The sequence below is a fragment of the Diabrotica undecimpunctata genome, chromosome 6, assembly GCF_040954645.1.
Source record: "Diabrotica undecimpunctata isolate CICGRU chromosome 6, icDiaUnde3, whole genome shotgun sequence".
In the NCBI taxonomy this organism is placed as follows: Eukaryota; Metazoa; Arthropoda; class Insecta; order Coleoptera; family Chrysomelidae; genus Diabrotica; species Diabrotica undecimpunctata.
The window spans coordinates 53,852,680-53,873,493 of NC_092808.1; the positions used below are offsets into that span (position 1 = coordinate 53,852,680).

Below are 20,814 nucleotides of genomic sequence, written 5' to 3' on the forward strand. Positions count from 1 at the left end.
TCTCTCTCCCACTCAAACATGATCGGTCCGCTGCGCGCGCAGCACTAGAGAATTAGGCGCGTTGAATCGGTGCGTGCTTGTGTCTCTGTCTTTCTCGAGCGTTCTTGGCGTTGGAAAACCGAGAAAGCATCATAATACAAGTTCACACGTGTGGTTAAAGTATCGTCAGCTGTGTCTGTAGTGAAAATGTGGAGTGCTTAGATTCGTCATTTACAACAACTACAACAATAAAGGTAAATAATTGTACACTAATATTTCATTATCGTAAACTATGATTGATTGATTAATTGTTAGATTGACACAAAAGTTGAGAAACTGAGTTTATAGGTTATGTCATACTATTGACAAATGTTGATAGTGTTAAGTAAATTATTAGTTTAAATCACTCTGCAATCAATCGTAATTCAGTCGATTGAGAAGAAACAGCGCGTTTTAACTGCAAACAACTATTGTGCAATTTAATAATATTTATATCAATAAATATTCTACCGAGAAAAAGACGTTGTCACGTAAAATCTTCGCCCGTAAAACCGACTTTACAGGCAACCGATTTTTTTCACTTATTTAATAGGTAACAGCCAATACACTTTCGAGAAAAAAGCACAAAATTACTAAAGCTTCCGGATGTGTCAGAAGCAATCGAAGGAAATATCGAAAAAAAGTTAGTCAAAGTAAAGGAAAAGTCTAAGCTGATCGGAAAACAAAAAAGTTGTGAATCATCTTCTATGATTCTTGTAACAACAAACCTCATCGATGCCTAGATTGTCTTAATAGTATTTCAATTAACTTTTATTTTTAATGTAATCTGAGAAATGTAATAAAACTACCAAAAGCTATGCATTGTATTTTTGTGATTGTTTTTAATCTTATATTGAAAAACGGTATTAGCAGTAACAATATTGACATATAAATCTACAAATTTATATTTTTAGATGAGATATTTGTATATTTAAAATTTTTTTCTCAATTAAACTTTTTATAAAATATGACTCGCGACCCACCGTTGAGTCGCTTCGTGTGTAGAAGCAAAAGTGTTTTCACTTATTGGTGGGTCAGTCCGTCTATACGGATAAACTATTGGCAGTCCACCGGTCATAAACGTGTTATTTTTACACTTATTTTATGGATCTCTATGTTGGGTTTGTTTACATACACTTTTAATTGTTTATTATTACTGTTCATTTATAATATTCACCAATATTGTAGGTGCGATATTATCTAATCACTTTATACTAGAAAGTTTTATTTAATTTTCACGAATACACCTCAAAATTTTTTAAACGTCGTTATTTAATAGAAGCTTATCCTCGCACTACACCGTTATATGTTATAATTAATAAACTAATACCCTTGTAAATTGTAACGATTATTTTGCCTACCACATAGGGTATTACTTTAGGGGGTTGAAAGTTGGGGACAGAAATTATTAGGGTGGAGATAGGCAAGCAAAACATGCCGAAACGTTGCGAATGGACACTCAGGGTTTATTTGGAGAACTGGGTCGTGGATAAGTGAATGACAAGGAGGCTGAAATGGGGTAACTACAAAAATGAAACAAAAGGGGTACTTACATTAGTCTCCTGGACAAACAAAAACACAAGAAGGTTCTCAAAGCTATTTGAAGAACCGCTTTGAAGAATCTTCCTGCTGTATGAAAGAAAAGGTTCTTCCTTCCTAAAAATACAAAAGATGTTTAGAGAGTTAGTTATAAGAACTAAACAAAATGGTTTAGGGAAAAAATTAAATAGTTATTTTTGTCTTACCACAAACAGTAACAAAAGTAAATATTAAAGTACTATTATAAAAATAATATCTCAATCAACCATGGGAGTTTCTTGTCTATGCCTTGCCTAGCGCAGTATCTTAAGTGTGAGTTCGTCTTGTCTTAAACTAGGGATTGAACCTGAGCTCTTAGCTGATAGCAAATAAAACAAATTTTAACCAAACATATTTATTAAAAAAAAAAATAAACAATAATCAACCCTGCCAAAGCTTGACCATAATTAGTGAGGATGATACTTATGGTATCGAGTAGCCTCGTGATTAAGTGGTTAATAAATTCTTGAATATTGTCTATTAAATTTATCAATAAATTCTTAATATAGTCAATAAATTTGCCACTAATTTCTGAATGTTGTCAATAAAGCCGCCAATAACATTTGAATGTTGTCAATAAACTAAAAATACAACAACAACTGGTATTAGAGACACATCAAAAGGGGTTTAACTTTCTTGTCATTTTACAAAATTGCAATTAAACAAATAGCGAATGGCAAAGATAAAATAAACTATAAATGAGAAATAAGAGAGGAGAGAAAGAGAATTTTGTAGACCACAAAATGAATCTTATAATAATGTTTGCATTCTTTCATAAATTTCAAATAGAGCCAAAAAATTATATTCCCACTACATTAGAAAAGTTAACTGATAGAAAGTAGGGGGACTGAATGAAGTTAGCACAGATGTTATAGGATGTTCCTATATCATAGAATTAGCTTTTATGTCAACACAGAACAGAATATTTAGTCTACCGGACAGAAAGAGAGAGGGCAAATATTTATTCTACGGGACAGAAAGAGAGAAACAAAAAAGACAGGAAGAAAAGAAAAACAGAGGGCGCCAACTACTTTTTAAATAAAAAAAATAGTAAAAACTAAATTGGAGATAAAGAAATTAATAAATTAATAAAGAAATTAAAATAAAATAATTATTTAAATATTAATTAAAAAAGATGTGACGTTTATAACGTTACAAGTTACAAAAATAAATACAAAATAACAGAAAAAGACACTTAATATGTTTTATCAGTTTACAAACTCTTAAAGTTGCAGATACTACAAAACTTGGGTGACAATTTGTACCAGAAATAAATTATAACAAATGAAAAAAAATCTTTTTAAGTGAAACTATGCATAGAGGTTAACCTTCTTTAAGAAACAAAACCAAAATCTCTATTATGATTAGGTATTTACCAAATGTAAACAAAAAAGTTAGCTGTCACTATCAATATTTAATTTTAAAACTGAGAAAAAAATTAATATGACAGCAGGCTAGGCCACTACACTCAAACATCTACAATTTTAATTATTACAATTTCTTAAATTTTTATGAAAGCAATTATTATTAGAAAATGTTTATTTTTCTTTTAAAAATCAAACACAAAAGTTACCTGGATTTCACTAAAATTTCTGGGGGTGGAAACTGGACTTACACTCTCTGCCACACGAACAAATTCATCTCCAAACTGCGAAAAAGCCTGGGATGACTACTAGGGACAAACAAAATTTCCATAACTTAAGACGAAAAAACGAAAAGACAATTTGACGAAAAATTTGGACTAACCTGAACCCAACTGCCTCTGACAGCGGCCTTAGCGAGAGTGATGTAATTATCTTCACCGCAAGACCTTCTTAGCGATCTAAGTGGATGTTTATTTCAGGCGCAATATTAAGCGGCTTAACGATCAAAGGTAATACCGAGGAAATATACATCTGTGATATATAAACAAACTCTAAAATGTATTTATTATCAACTCGTCGACGCAAAAAGCATTGAACATATTCTTCGGTGTTTCAATACATACGGCGTGATTTCAATATATACCAAAGAATTTAAAAATGTTACAAAATAACATGCCTGCAAAACTTTCAATTTTATTCAATAAAATATAAAGAGCGGACAATGTTTACGAAATACGTAGTAAATGCAATAACTTTTAATATGAAAGAAACTTCAAGATGACTAACTGTTAAGAAAATAAATATGAATCTTACATAAGAAATGGAAAATTTTATAGACATCATATTTATGTTATTATGAGCATTCACGTCACTTTCGTTTTTCTTTTATAGATAGTTGTTCTTTTGTTTCCCACTATCGATTACTATAAGATCGAAAATTGGCAAGCATTACGAGAAATTGAAAAGGCATTTTATGGACTACTTATAATGTCTTAGCCTGTTTTTATGTTCAATACTTGAAACTTCGAGACGCTTTTGCTTATGCTTTACAAAATTCGTGAGCAAATATTTTCTATTTGATCGAAGAGTACCACAACAAAAAGTTTTCATCCAAGTCCTTCAAGAAGGTCGATTGATACCGACCTGGCTTTTGTTACCCTGTATAAACGTTAATGTGAGAACTTTAATCTTAAACTTAAGTGTTCCGTATTTGTATCTATTGGATAGACACTGCTTATAAAGGTACCATGCTTTTATCTTAAAATAACCCTTTACATGGTATTACTATTTTTGTACACTTTTGATATTTAGTAAGTGACGAATTTTATAACGACGATCTTCATAATCTTTCTCGTTACTTTTAAAATTTAAAAATCTGCAAAAATCTATTTATATCTATATCATGTTTTTATAACATATAACTGATGTTATGCGGATGACACGGTGGTATTCGCTGACAGAAGAAAACAAAATATATGATGACCTCTAAGAAGGAACAGCAAATTGAATGAATCAATGTGAATGGTCAACCAATAGAAACAGTAAAAACATACACCTACCTTGGTACGAACGCAAATGAAAATTGGGACCATTCCTTAGAAATGAAATATAGGATAGAGAAAGCAATATCTGCATTTTAAAAAATGGCTAAGCTACTCAAATGCCATGATTTATCAGTAACGATAAAAATCAGATTACTACGATGTTATATCTTTCCTATACTGTTGTACGGAGTTGACTCGTGGACTCTGACAGACAAAATATCTTATACCGACTACGTTACAAACCAGGATGTTTTATTAAGGATGCAAAAAGTAAAAGAGTTGTTACCCACAATAAAAACAATGAAAACGCCTCGATTTTATTCATGATATCGGCGTTTAAAGTCCAAGTTTCACATACATACAAAAGTACAGACCACACGTAACATCTTGTAAACTTTTCACGGATTTCCAAATTTAATGAGTTATTGGATAATAGAGGCTTGAATTTTTGAAATGAGTTTCTTGCCTGTTCAATTCTACATCGAATTTCGAAGGATGGATCTAGATTTTTAGTAATCCAACATCCAAGGTATTTGAATCTCTGAACTCTCTGCAGCGGTTGTTGGTTTAATATCAGTTGGGTTGCGCCGATATCCACTTTACTGGTCACCATGTATTTAGTTTTATCGATATTTATCGACAGTCCCCAATTTGTGCATTCCATGTCAACTCTATTGATTAGCTCCTGCAGATCGTCGCTGTTTTCAGCCAGAATCACAGTATCGTCGGCGTACCGTATATTGTTAATTATTTCTCCTCCTATGATAATTCCTTTTTGATCTTTTAAAGCTTCCCTAAATAGATTCTCAGAATACACGTTAAAGAGGGTGGGAGATAGTATACAGCCTTGTCTTACGCCTCGTTCAATACTGATTGGCTTTGATTCTCTGTTGTTGGTATTAATAATGGCTGTTTGGTTCCAGTAAAGTTTGGCAATAAGTTTGATGTCTTTCTCATCTAGTTGGATGCTCTGCAAGGCGGTAATTAGTCTGGTATGTTGAACGCGATCAAATGCCTTTTCAAAATCAATGGAGCACATATATATGGGTTTTCTTACCTCCCAACATCGTTGAAGGAGTGTTTGCATAGAAAATAGTGCTTCTCTAGTTCCAAGGCATCTCCGGAACCCGAACTGCTCTTGACTAATTATTTCTTCGCACTTGTTGTTAATTCGATTTAGAAGAATATGCAACAGTATTTTAACGGCATGGCTCATTAAACTAATAAGTCTACAGTCGCTACATTTCTTAACGTTTGGTTTCTTAGGTAGAGGAATAAAGATCGATTTTAACCAGTCCGCTGGAATTTCACTGGTATCATATATTTAATTGAAAAGTACAGTGAGTTCTTTTATATTGTCATTTGAGAGTAATTTTAGCCATTCGCTGTATATTTGATCTGGTCCACTGGCTTTGTTGTTTTTGGCTTGGTGTATGGCTTTTTCCACTTCAACTTTTAAGATTGATGGTCCTGTATTTGCACTTAAGTTAGGTAGTGATCCTCGATCATCCTTAAATAATGCTTTAATGCAGTTTTCCCATTCCTCCATTACTTCGTCTTCTAGGGATAGTGCATGACCTTCATTATTCGTTAATGTTATGGGTGTATTTCTTTTGTGTACTGTAACTTCTTAATTTTCTTATGTGTGTTAAATTCGTCATATTTTCGTTGCAATTCTTCTAGTTCCTCACATTTTGCTTGCATCCATAACTCTTTGGCTTCCCTGATTTTTCTTCGAATCAGATTATGCTTTCGTTTATACTCTGAGTTATTTCTATTTTTAAGCTGTCTTCTTTTGTCCATCATTTCAATTATTTCATCTGTCATCCATGCTTGCTTTTTATAATGGGTGACAGTTCCGCTTTGCGTTGCAGTATCGATGATACCATTCTTTATGTTATCCCATCTTTCTTCGACTGTTGGTACATTGTATACTTGTGTGATGTTGTCTCTAATTTTTTCGTTCATTGTCTGTTCAAAGTGATGTTTAAATTCTTCTTCTTTTAGTTTTTGTCTATCGTATTTCTTTGTAATGGAAGGCTTTTTGATTGTCTTTAATTTTAGGTTGATTCTAGATGCCAGTAAATTGTGATCGGTGGCTACGTCGGCACTTGGATATGTCTTAGTACATTTACATGAGTTTCGAAATCTATTGTTAATCATGATATAATCTATTTGGTTACGCATTACACTACCATGGCCATCTCTCGGTGATATCCATGTATAGAGATGTCTTTTTGATTGTTTAAAACATGTGTTGGTGATAACAAAGTTTTCCTCTTGACAGAACTCTACCAAACTATCACCTCTTTCGTTTCTTTCCCCAAGACCGAATCCTCCAGTAACTCCGGGAGTTATGTCTTCTCCTACTTTAGCGTTGAAGTCTTCCATTATTACACAAATTTCGTGTTTTTTTGTGTTATTTAGTGCTTGCTTTAATACATAATAAAATTCATTAATTTCGTTGTCTGTACTGTTACTTGTAGGAGCGTATACTTGTATTAAGTTTATATTAATCTTACTTTTAATAGTTATCATCATTATTCGCTCTAAAAGAGGAACAAATTTGTCAACCAGATTTTCAAGTCGTTCCTCAAGAATTATAGCAACACCATTTTCATGAACGTCATCCGTTTTTCCGGAGTAATAAGTAATATAACCTCCACTTTTTACAGTTCCCGATCCGGTCCATCTAGCTTCGCTAATTCCAAGGACTTGCAGGCCCAGACGTTTCATTTCGAGTTGTACATTTTTTAGCTTTCCTGATTGATATAAAGTTCTAACATTCCACGTAGCAATATGTTTTATTAATGATCTATTTTTATTTTTATTTTTCCCTCCCGAGATTCTTAGCACCCCTGTCCCATTAAAGGGATGCCGGAGACTCGGGGCCGTAGTATGATTTGTATTTCTCATGGAGCTTTTCTTGGGAGATTTAGTGCAGTACTTTCCCATTGCTTTCTGCACCGCAGTATCACAGCCAGTTTAATCATTATGGGATTGCCGCCTGTGGGTGTCTGTCGTCAAACCTGCTAGATGTCGTTCTAACAGCCTTGATTCAGTAATGGTATCACTGCTGCCTAATGCCATGCCCTCAGTTGATCCGCGGGTACTGATTTGGCTAAGCCTTATTCGTACCTGCCCTGCATATCTGCAGGAACATTCCCTATCAGCCATTGGGACGCGCCGTGTCGGGGTTGAGGACATCCCCTGCCCAGTCTGTCTTACGCAAAGTATTGAGAGGCTCCTACTCAATTCAAAGTCCCTCCAAATTTAGCATAAGTTGTTGCACTTAAGAATTTTGCGTTTTTCCAGGAATATCTTAAATATAATAATAAGTAATCTCGAAAATATACAAATAAGTTTCTGTTCGACGGAACTATTTGTAGATTAGAAAATATTATTTTTTTAATTAGCTTAAAAATAAATACTTACCGGAAGTAATCAAATTAACACAGCAATAGTTAGTCGTTCTAGCAATAATTTGCTTCAAAATATATAATTCAAATAACATACCCAAAGACTACAAGTTAAATAATTTGAAAAACCAAAACAAATTCAAATAAATCAATAAACACGACAAATAAGTTATTTAATGCCACTGTCAATGAAAATTATAAACGTCAAAATTTACAGTAAACAAGGTATCAAAGATTGTTGATCTTTGTTTAACTTACTGTGATTTCTATGGACAAGCGGCTTAATTTTGCAAGTTTCTGTGAGTAAAAAAGAGACCTAGTATAAAAAGTAATTCGTGAATAATTTCATGAATGGGAAAAGATAGAGTGGACGTACTTTAGTACTATATTAATATTGAAAATTAATATTTGATACAATTTAAATCAAAGTATGTAATTGTAATAAAAGCACTATAAAATGCTGTATAATTTTTTTTGTAAAATAATTAATCTTTTGGGTTTGCCTTTCTTCTTAAACTTACGAATCTCGGATGGTTATCGCCAGAGGCAAAGAGATGGTACCATTACTGCTAAAAAATTTAACGCTATAATTACTGACAAATGGAGGTAGCGCAGACACAAATAATTAATTTTTTTGTGTAGTTTTTGCACTTAATTAATTTTCTTTGTTGTCGCTACGAAACATTCTACCTTTTTCTAATTAGAATAATAACGCTTATTAAGTGATATTAGTTGAGTCATGTTCAATTTACTTCTTTATTTCAGTAAATCTGCTTCAAAGTCGTGCCTTCTTTGGACAGTGCAGAGGCGTATCCACTTAAAAAAGCTTTAATTAGTTTTTAAAATAATTTGCTACGCATCTGTAATTTTTAAACAGTTGAATGAAATCATATACATCGCCAATATGTTCTGATTGTCTATGTTTTATCAAATAAGTTTCTTTTTTTGCTTGCCTATAAAATATTTGATATTTTTTCTCAATTTTTTTTTGTTTATTTTATTGTATACTATATTTATTTATTTAAAACCAATCGTTGTATCCACATCATATTAAAATTATTTTGCTAATTTTTGGAACATATAGTTTGCGTCATCTTTATCATTATTTGTTGTAATAACCTAATGGTCGGCAAAAAGTAGTCATAATCATAAGTAAATAATGTATGCTTTGCTAATACGTTAACACGTGGCGTTAGAAGCAAACATAGTAAGTATTTAATTTGTTTAAAATAGAAAAAATAAATGAATAATAAAATTAGGTACTTTATTTAATTTTAAATATATTATTTAAAATTTAAAAATACAGAAAGCATAATATGTTTTTTAATATAACTTGTTATTTTTAAACATTTTACTTAGTTTATGTAATAATTAAATTTACTATTAAATGATATTTTAATATAAATATAATTCCACTAGTGATTTTGCCCATCGCATGCGACGGTAGATCCAATCAATTATTATCTCCAGTCACTAATTGAGGGGTCTGGCAGTAAAAATTGGTAAGGGACAATAAAGAAGATTTGAGTTTTGAATTTTGAAAAAAATATTCTCATATTTATCTATTAAAAAATATAGGACTATGAATCATGCTAAAACGATCTCATTATGTTGTTAATAAGTAGGCAAAATATAATATGCCAAATATTTTTTTACAATGTTTATTGAGAAAAATATGAAAATATGTACTAGAGCGCAACAAGTAGATTAAACAAGAAGCAGGTAGATTTAAAATAATTTTTCATAAGAATATTCAATTAATATAAAAAATGAATTTGTTAATTTTTATTTTCATGGTTTTTAATCGCTACGAAGTTTATAGTCAGTTTATAGTCAGTAGTCAGAGTAAAATATTAGGAGCAGTTTAATAAATAAAAAATTCTCAATACTTACAACTTATTAACATTACCAAGAAGAAAGGGTTTCAACTTTACAAAAAAAAATAAGTAAATAGTTTATTTTAACTAATTCAATAATATATTTATTTATCTAAACAAGAATGCTTTAATTATAATTCCTCGCATGATTCTAAGATCTCTGTTCGTGAATTTGAATCCCTGTCCTCATCCTAAAAAATGTTTTCTTGTCTGAAAATTTTGTTTCTGCTATATTTTCAACATTCTTTATATTAAACGTTGTATTATATGTAGCCACTGTACCTTTTACCAAAGCCCATATTTTTTCGATAGGGTCTAACTCCGGATGATAGGGAGGAGAGCGAAGAACTTTATGTCCATGTTGTTAAAGCTCATGATCTAATACATAAACAAGTGGAAAACGTGGTTTATGGGCTTGTATTATTTTATATAACCCCGCTTTGGTTAGTGTTTGTTGAAAAGGAATACTTTTTCCTATAACTACTTTACCATAATATCCCTACGGCTAGCAGACGTCACATTTATTCTATTAGCACATTATGATAGGTTGCACTATCAACTATATACCAGGACCGAATTTTTGGGTAAGTTAGGTAAGAGCTGACTTCTGACCCACTTTATAAAATTAAGGTGGTTCATATCGTCATCATAATCGCCACTCTTGGATCCTAAAATCATAAATGCCATAAAATTATCGTAAAAGTTAATTTAGAGGATTTTTCGGCGAATTAAAAGAATCATTGTCCATTATTATTATTTTTACTAAATGTTGCTTTACCAAAAACTTTTTGCCGAACGACCTTTGCCTCGTTAACAGAATTTTATTTATTATGAAACTTTAATAGTAATTATGGCTTACAGTACTGTTATTGTTATTAAAATTGATTTTAATTTTAAGCATGCACCTGATTTAAAAATTAACACAGCGTTAGGTACAAACCCAGTCTCTCTTCCAGCATGTACAATAATCAGCCTTTTGCCCTTAGAAATCGGTTTCTTTAAATTCTATGGTTATATCATCAGATCGAGATTAAATTAGCTATTTTAAACGTTCTATGTGTTTTAAACGAATATCACAACTTACCTTTAGGGCTTTAGGACACTTCTATTGTCTTCGAGTCTTCGCCACCTGTAATTTGTTGGAGATGATTTGAAAGTATCTGTTCAAAAGTATAATGGTTTAATTTTGTTCATATCTTTTTAGGATATTATTAAATAATTATTATTAATAACTGTACTAAACCTACTATAAATACACTCAATGACTTAATAGTACACTAATTATTACTAGTAATATACTAAGCACTAATCTAAAAAAAAATTAATAAAATATCCAACAAGATCAAATCAACAAGTGAAACACTTTGCGATTGGCAATCAACACGCTCGTCGTTTCCATGGTAACACTAGTATACACGATATTGCGCATCGGCGAGTTATGAGTCATATTCCCAAACTTAAGTTTGTTGCAGTTTTCCAACTTGTGTTGACTTAACATAATTTGGTGGGTACTAGCAGTTTATTTTAAATTTATATACCATTCGTGATAAACAGCTGGAATCCATTCCAAGAATGATTTTACATCTTTCAGTTTTTTCTGGATGAATACTAAGGGGATGATTATATTTTTGAGTAAGTGTAGGAAATTTTTCTTCTGTAGCTGTTGGTCTTCCTCTTTTATTCAAGGACATGGAATTAAATAATCCGTTGTATGATGCTGAATATTGCATATTTTTGGGAACTTCTGAAGATAGGCATGATTTCACACTACTTTGTAAAATACCTACCGGTTGATTAACATAGCTTTTAAGTACTGAACAATCGTATATACAATTCTTCAAAATATCTTCCCAGTGATTGGGCGAATAGACCATTTCACAGTTTTTCTTGACATAATTTTCTACAACAAAAAAGTCTCTGTCACTTGGCAACATTGTATGTCCTACTTGAGGAAATATATGAACTATTTCTTTAAAATAGTAATTTTGTAAAAGATAAAGCTAAAGACCAATGACGGTCCAGTTTTTATTTTGTCCGCAGCAATTGTCTGAAATAGCTATTAGTTTTCTGCCACGAATATTATTTTTCTCAAAGTACATTTTGAGACAGCTACCTATTTCGTCCGACTCTCTTTTAGCAGTGGATTCATCCTACATAAAAAAGTGATCCTAACATTTTCCAAGGGAATCTTTGTTTAAATTATAGCACCAGAGTTACTACAGTTACAGTCTTATAGAACACGGGACCAGTGGAGAGCTTTTGTGTGGGAAGGGTTTGCTGTAGATCAAAACTTATTGCATGTACATCTGGGTTTAAGTTTGCTTCCTCTACTGCGTCTCTGACTGCCTGTTGACCTACTTCAGCTTTTCTATGATGTAATTCTTATTCAGTGTTGATTTTTTTAACCTCAGTTTCATCATTTTGTAACTTAGCATTCTCTAAAGCATTTTTGGAGTTTTGAAACATATTGTATTCTTGAGTAAATATTCTTCTCAATTTATCTGCAGAAACTGGAGTTTTCTTTTTCAAAATTCATTCTCCTACATATTTTTTATAACAAGTCTGAATAGAATATTCCATACTCATATATTGTCTACAGCTTTCAGCTCGGGTGTAATGGCTTTTGTACTTAGGTAAGCTTTCAATAAAAGATTTCAGAAGATCTATATCAGAATTGAAATATTTTTTAGGATGATTTGAATGTCGACCTCTTAGATCTGATTTTGGAGTATTTGATGCAGTTTTTGATTGTTCTACTATATTTTCAACTCGACTTCGATTTTTCTGTAAGCCATAGATACTTAGGAAAGCCATTTTGCATACCTTAACATATTTTCCTTGTGATTTTAATTTATAGTTAATAGTTTTAAATCTTTTTGACACTAGTGCTTTAGTTTTCTTCCTAGTCACATTTTTAAATCTTATACAACCTTGTAAGTAAGTATTTTATGTATCAAAACTATTCGTGCCCCAAAAATTAACAAAAATTGTCTGCAGTTCTTTATAAAATGCAAATAACTAGCATTGATTGAGGCAACTACACGGTAAACCCTGTGTTTTTGATAAAACAATATTTCCCATACCTCTATATTGTTTATACTCTTTTCTGCGATTTCTGAGCTCTTTAGTTTTTAATTGCTTACTTAATTTGCGTTTTCTTTTTCTAGATTTTGTTTCTGAAGCAGAATCTTCTTTTTCTTGTTTACTGTGTTCATTTAATTCTCCTCTATTTTTATTTTCTTCCTCCCCTTCTTCTTCAGTACTGGATTCCTGGTATGTGTGAGAAGAAATTTCTTGAAGTTCATGTTCTTTCAAAAGTTTTCTAAAACATAAATAAAAATAATATTAATTATAAATTCATTTTCATACTTGCTAATAGTAAAAAACGTTAAGTTTTTATGCAAAGGGAATGTGGATGTAAACAATGTTAAGTACATCCTTTACCATTTTTTGCTTGCAAACAAATATTTTAAGAATATAAATGAATTACCTTCTTTGTAGAAAGTTAATCGAGCTAGATTCATTAAACACTTGAAATTCAGGATCTTTATCTGAGTTGTAATCATCGTAGTTCTCAGAATTGTCACTATTAACATCAAAAAAGCCATTTAGATTTGAACAACCTGCTTTGTCTTCCGCCATCATGGACACATAACATTATGCTTATGCATGTCTCTTACCAAATTTTAAAAAATTAATCTGGCACCATCTATTATTCGGAGGATAAAATAAGTAAAGTTTTCTGCGTTGCCATGTCCCTTGCCATCTTTTACATAAAATTTCGGGAAAAATCAAAATTTGTCCATTACCATTGTTTACTACCGAGCCCCTCAATTAATAAAAAAAATAAAAAGCACGCGTGTGACTTATGTGGGCTAAAGAAACTTTATGTCTGCTTATTACTCAATTGTTAATGTTTTTTAATAATAACACCACACATGTGAGTTCTTTAAAATTTAAAAAATCTTAATTTTTTTCTTTAAAGATGTTGTTTAATGATTTTAGTAATTTTTAAATTTTGTAATAGTATAGGTACCTATACAATTTGTTCATTATTTATATTTTCAGTAATATCTTGTATTAAACTTTATTTTGATTATTATTATTACATTAAATTTTATTATATTTAATTTTTTTTTGTTTTATTTAAATTTATTAAATTTTAATAAAATTTAATGTCATTAAATATTTAATATGATCATATAAGTAAATAAAAAATTTATTTAATTGTAGTTACTTTTATTTATATTACTAATGTTTGTATTTTGAGAACGATTTCCGAAGTGGAAATTGAAACGTCAATAAACGTACTTTAACCTTTAATTGTGGCTTATTCCCATTTAAAAAGTAATTACTTTTATTTAATTTGATTTAATTTTATTTAATTTTAATTAAATTTATTTAACTTTACCTAATTATATTTAATTTTTATTTAATTTTATTATAATTTTACTTTAAATTAATTTTATTTTTTTTTTTATTTTATCTTGGTAACACATTGACGTTTTCTAAACATTATTTTATTTTTAGAATAATAGTCCAGTTGTTAGAGTTTTGACTTCTAAAAATCATACAAACAAGCTGAGTTTTGCCGAGAATATCAATTTTGGAACCCCTAAGAAAGATGCAAAAACGTATACCACTTTTACTCCTAGGCTTCCCCCTAAAACCGCCCTAGTAAAGGGGTATAAACTGAAAAAAATTAATTTACTAAGATCCTGTACGCAGTAGAAAAAAATGTTTCAAATAAAAAATGTAGCTGAGATAAATTTGAACAAAAACACTTTTTTGAAGAATTAACCGTTTTCTCAGAAACAACGCTTGAAGCGACTGGCGATTTTGAATCCCAGTTGCATGCGAGAAAATAATGTTAAATAAAATGTGTATCAAGTCTACGGTAAAAATTCGATATCTTTTGATCAGAGTGTCCTATCGACAAAAATCAAAAAGCATTTTAAAGGTGATGAGCGCAAAATTTTTTTATTTTACCCAAATAAAGTGAGTTTCTATAAATCTGTTCAATAAATAAACGTTGCGCAATTTTTGTTATTTTTTATAATTCTCGAGAAATCAATATAATTTATCATTTTAATGAATCGATCATAGTAAAATTTTGATTTTTCCACAGTCCACAAAGTATTTTACAATATTTGTAAAAAATATTTTTATAAAATATTCCTAAAATATGTACCTATTTACAATAATATTTTAAAACTTTTTTGGTGTTTATAAGTACCTTTTTATCTTACGATTGCAAGATAAATGTACTTCACAATTTTAGTGAAGTCACTTGCTTAAACCATTTCTGGGATCATATAAATCCCGAAAATTTTTAAATTTTGTTTACTCGAGGAATCATGATTAAAAATAAAGGGATATCCAGAGAAATTATTTCTCTGGACCTTATTAATATTTGTTTATGGCTGTAGAGACCAGTAGCGCACCTATAATTTGCCTCTGGGGGGGCGGGGTTTTGGTTGGTCACCGAATTTTTTTTATGATGTTACCTTCATTTTGAGCCCTCAAAATGTGTGAGTAACAGTGTCGGACTAGGGTCCTGGGGGGGGGGGGAGGTTGGGTGCGTCACTGGTAAAGACTGGCCGTACAAAATTTTGCAGACCAACGTAATGCAAATTTAATAACTAGAGATTTTGATAATTTTCGTCTGGCCCCAAACGAAAATTCTAATAAATTCCATGAAAAAGATATGCATCTTCTAAATATTATTCCAAATCACATAGAGTTGCACACAGAACATAATACAATAAGGAATTGTTAAATAGCCTAGTTTTGTCGAAATGCCCATGAAGATGCTCTAGAAGCGAAAGTACTTGGGCAAGATTTAATAAATAAACTGTGCTCGATATCTACCTTTTATTTGATAAAAGTTCATTTATTCGAACATTCAACCATATATCAAATTATTGATAATTTGAATAGGAATTTTGATGAATTTGTAATTTTGATTATGCGGATTAGCGTATATGACATATGATTTTGATTTATTGTAAAATTAACTTTATTATTTTTTTTACTCTTGATTATATGATTGACGTCACTGACTTAGCATCCTACATTACAGGTCGAGAGCAATCCATTACAAAGAACAAAGGACCAACGCAGGACACTTTTGAAGGATCTTAATAAAGATCTTTATTTGCCTCTAGTTCAATCTTAAAGTAAAAACAGGAGAATGATGATGTCTTTTTTTTATAGTGCTGTAGAAATGATCCTTCGTCTAAACTAGTATTTGCTGTAGTTACTCCTCCTCAAATATATCACAGGATTCGTAGATCTACTCCAGTAACCGGAAGTTGCCATCTTTGTCGAAACGAACCGAAAAAACAGCGTACAACGGGAAAAAGTTGTGTAATATGTTTACTACCTGTGTGTGACGAACATTGTTTGTCTAAAACGACTTGTATGTATGTGTTGCGAAAATCAACAATTATTTTTGTATTTTAGTTTAAATAAACTATTATCTAAATACAAAATATTCTGTTTTTTTATAACATTTATTTAAAAAAATATACAAGTTGCAAGTGTACCTATGCCGTCGTTTATGGAGGTAGAAACAATTTAAGCTCCCCTCTGAAAACTAAATAAAGATTGTTTTGTTATATTTTTACTCAAATAATCTACTGAATAAATATAGCAATGTCACAAAAGTCTCTACCTCTTTAAAAAAAAAGTTATCACAATTTGAAAACTCAGAAAGTACAATTATTTTACCAATGGCGCCCGACTAAGATTAAACGACGACCTGTGCTATTTTTTAAATAAGAAATGTTCAGAACGGAAGATTGTTCAGGCATTTCTTAAATGACTTTATTTGCTACCTTTATGTTCAATTTACCTGACAATGACATCAAATTAGCACTCTGTAAATCACTACTTCTTTTGTTTGATTCTGGTACCAAACAAGTAATTATTTATACATTTGCAATAAAGCAAATGTTTATGAACCTACATGTTAAAAAGATATAATGTTTTTGCGGATTTAAAAAAATGTGTTGCAAATAAAAGAAAACATTAAAAATGCGCCAGCAAGATGTTAGTTTGTAAAAGTAATAACAAATATAGTAAAATTTTGAAAACAAAAATTTAAAAAAAAATTAGAAAAAGACATGAAAGGAATATTAGATTGGATAACAGAAAAACTAGAAGTGTTAAGAAAAAAATAAGATTTTGTTAAATTTAAACGAAATTGAAACGTCAATAAACGTAATATAACCTTTAATTGTGGCTTATTCCCATTTAAATAGTAATTACTTTAAAATGCTACAAGACAATAGCTTCAGAACAATATATAGGAACCGTTATGAGTCCAGCGTTATTCAAAATTTTCGGAGATTGGAAATTCTATACAAAAAACTGGCACATTGTCAAAATTCAATCAAATGTTTACGAAGATGTAGAGACAACAACCTTATACCAAAAGGCTTGAAGTTACGTCTAGCATATTCAAGCAGAAGGTTGGAAAATATTATACATAGAGCCAACTTGTCCATGATCCGCGAAAGGTTACAATATCATAGATCGAATTTATTTTTTGTTGAACAAGATATTGTAAGTATTGAAGATTTGCTTTTCAATGTGATATCAAAGTAAGATTTTGTGATGTGATGTGATTTTGATCAAATTATTATTAGTTTACATATAGTATATGAAAATTCATACAATAAACAAAGAAAGATAGGTATTTTGAGAACGATTTTCGAAGTGAAAATTGAAACGTCAATAAACGTAATTTAACCTTTAATTGTGGCTTATTCCCATTTAAATAGTAATTACAATTTATTTAGTAAATAATAGAACAGAAATACTTGAATATTTATTTTCACGCACATTCTTCTAAGAGCATCATAAAGCAGAGATTTCTGTTTATAAAAAAAATAAAACTAAATAGAGCTTTAAGTATAAGATTAAGGAACGGGTAGAAATCGATCCACATCGATGAAACAATCGATGAAAGAATGAAATTGCTACTGGATACTAGATATTTAAAAGTAAAGAAAAATCTGAGACAAGAAAGCGTTAAAGTCGGGCGCCGATACTGAGCAGTTTACACAGCTTTATATTGGTCCTGGCAAATTTATAATTTCAAATATGTAAAACTAAAAAAATTATTTAATTTTTATACTAGTTACAACGTAAAGTTAAACGTGACAGTGCTCTGAAAATGCATCAAATCGATGACTTGAAAACTGCATTTAACCTTCAAAATCAGAAAAGTTTAAAAAACGATATCGATTATCGATAACATATTTTTGCTAGTTTAAGTAATTAGGCTGCAGGTTTAATTTTGTTAAGTGTCCAGCGGGAGGATAGATGAACCGAATTTAACTATTACTTCACTAAATGCACTCACTACGTCACATATATCCTACTCTATCACCAAATAGAAAGGAAGGGCCTGGAAAACTACGGCCACTTATCCGTTCCCACAGTGCCTTACAGAGGAACTTCGACCAGTCTATTTGAAATACCCTCTGCTGGAAATAAAATAAAACAATGTTTAGGAGGTAGACAAGGCCCAGCCACAGAGTCTCAGTGTTTAGAGAATTGGAGCAGAGCCCGGCACCGGACTCATAGGGTACAGGAGACCCTATTTGGGAGCCGAGACCAGACTGGCCGTGAGTTCGATGCAGCGTTTTTACTTTGTTTAGGCTGTCGCCTCTTCAGGGATACTCCTTTTTTTGTTCAGTAAGGGGAATGTGGTTAACGTGATGACGGATGCTTGTGGAGATGTAGTGGATTGCTAAAAAGCTGGGCTTCAGAAGGTGGCCTGTATGATGTGAACGATATGTTATGAGTTGAAAATGTCAGATATTTATATGTTTCTATATGGAGTTTTTAGATCACTTGGCCAATGGCAAAAATTGGAGATGTTTTGAGGCAGAGCGATGCGCATAGGGATGCATATTAGTCCACGACTAAGGCCTCCGGTGATATCCACCTCCTTTGAAGACTCTATGGCTGGAAAGAAATTTATTAAAAAGAAACACATTTACAGCAAAAAATACAATAACATTAGTACAATAAAGAAAATGGTTAGAAAAGGTTTATGTAATCAAGTCTGTAATAGTTTGTAAATAAAACACAACACCGCACAGTAGCTTCCGGTGGTCATCTTCTTCTTCTGCACGTACCCTCTTTTGTTACAGCACCCCTGTCTTCGGCGACTTCGTCCTCCTCTAGGCCATCAGGAACCCATAATCATTTGCCAGCCGGTTTATTAATAGGGGGTATGCCTGTGCCCAACTCAGTAAAACAATAAACAAAGAAATCCGAAAAGACATACGGCAACATAACATGAGAGAGGTGACAAGGGTGATAGAGAAAAATAGAAATCTGAAAGTTCTAAGACACAACATGTCCACAGGAAAAAAGAACATACATAAGTTAAGAAATAAACAAGACGACATTGTGACTGATAAGGAAGAAATAGTGAAAACAGTGGAAGACTTCTACAGACAACTCTATGAAACAAGTGAATCCGATGAAAGACGCCCCTTACCAAACATAGAGAATCAAGGCTCAGAATTAATGCCGAACATAACTGTTGACGAAATTAAAAATGCACTTCGGGTGATGAAGAACAATAAATCCCCAGGTGAAGACAGGGTAATGACCGAAAGCCTAAAACTAGGAGGAAATAAGCTCTTACTGACACTTGCTAAACTGTTCAATAAATGTCTGTGCGAAGCGATAACACCGACGCAGTGGAATAACGCGGAAATCATCTTACTTCATAAGAAGGGAGATATCAGCGACCTTAGAAACTACCGCTCCATTAGCTTGTTGTCACAAGTATATAAGCTATTTACAAGAGTTATTACCAACAGGCTAGGAAGTAAGTTGGATTTCTATCAGCCAAGAGAGCAAGCAGGTTTTAGAGCAGGATATGGCACGAATGATCATTTACAAGTAATTAAGAACTTAATAGAAAAGAGTGTTATATAACAAGCCATTAGTCATGATATTTGTTGACTACGAAAAAGCTTTCGACACAATAAGTCATCAAAAGATGTTAAAAGCCTTAACAGAGTGCCGTATAGATCATCGCTATATAAACATGATAAAATACATCTATCAAAATGGGACAGCAAGTGTGAAACTGGCAGATAAAAAGACCAACGTATTTAAAATAAAACGGGGAGTGCGACAGGGAGACACAATTTCGCCAAAATTGTGTACAACATTATTAGAGCATATGTTTAAGAACGCAAATCTGAGTGAAAAAGGAATTAATGTCAATGGAGAAATGCTTAGTCATTTGAGGTTTGCTGACGATATTGTCCTTTTTGCTGACAGAATCGATGATGCAGTATCGCAACTGAAGAAACTATACCTAGCCTCCCTACAAGTAGGATTAAAAATCAACCACACAAAAACACAAATCATGACAAATCTTGTGTTAACCGAAAATATTTCAGTAAATGTCATGCATATTGAAGAAACCACCTCATATAAGTACTTAGGACATGAAATACGCATAGGAAGAGATAATCAAACGTGCGAACTAAGCCGCCGCATAGGACTCACTTGGGTGGCATTCGGCAAGCTAAGCTATGTTCTTAAATCAGAACTGCCTATGTGTCTTAAAAGAAAAGTCTTTAATCAGTGCGTGTTGCCAGTACTTACATATGGTGCAGAGACATTAACACTAACCAAGAAAGTAAGAAATAAAATTTGTGTTACCCAAAGAGGTACAGGAGAACAGGAGTGACAGATGCCATAGAAAGAATTATGACCCTTAAGTGGAACTGGGCAAGGCACATAGCTAGAATGTCGGATAACAGATGGACACAGCGAATAATACAGTGGAGACCGAGACAAGAAGCACAACGAAGTAGAGGTCGTCCACCAACAAGATGGTCTGATGACATAAAACGGATCGACACAAATTGGATGCAAACAGCACAAAACAGAAATACATGGAAAAGACTGAGGGAGACCTATATCCAGCAGTGGATAGATCCGGGTTAAATGATGATAATGATGCCTGTGC

At 31.8% G+C, this 20,814-nt stretch overlaps 1 long non-coding RNA gene across 1 annotated transcript; it reads right to left on the reverse strand.

Moving 5' to 3' along the window:
• Positions 1-2,146: 2,146 nt before the first annotated feature.
• Positions 2,147-8,026, reverse strand: LOC140442656 (uncharacterized). The gene is made up of 3 exons (XR_011951100.1): positions 7,940-8,026; positions 3,170-3,268; positions 2,147-2,177 (listed from the first exon to the last, which is right to left on the reverse strand). It is a non-coding gene; the product is annotated as an uncharacterized lncRNA (long non-coding RNA).
• Between the last annotated feature and the right edge of the window lie 12,788 nt (positions 8,027-20,814).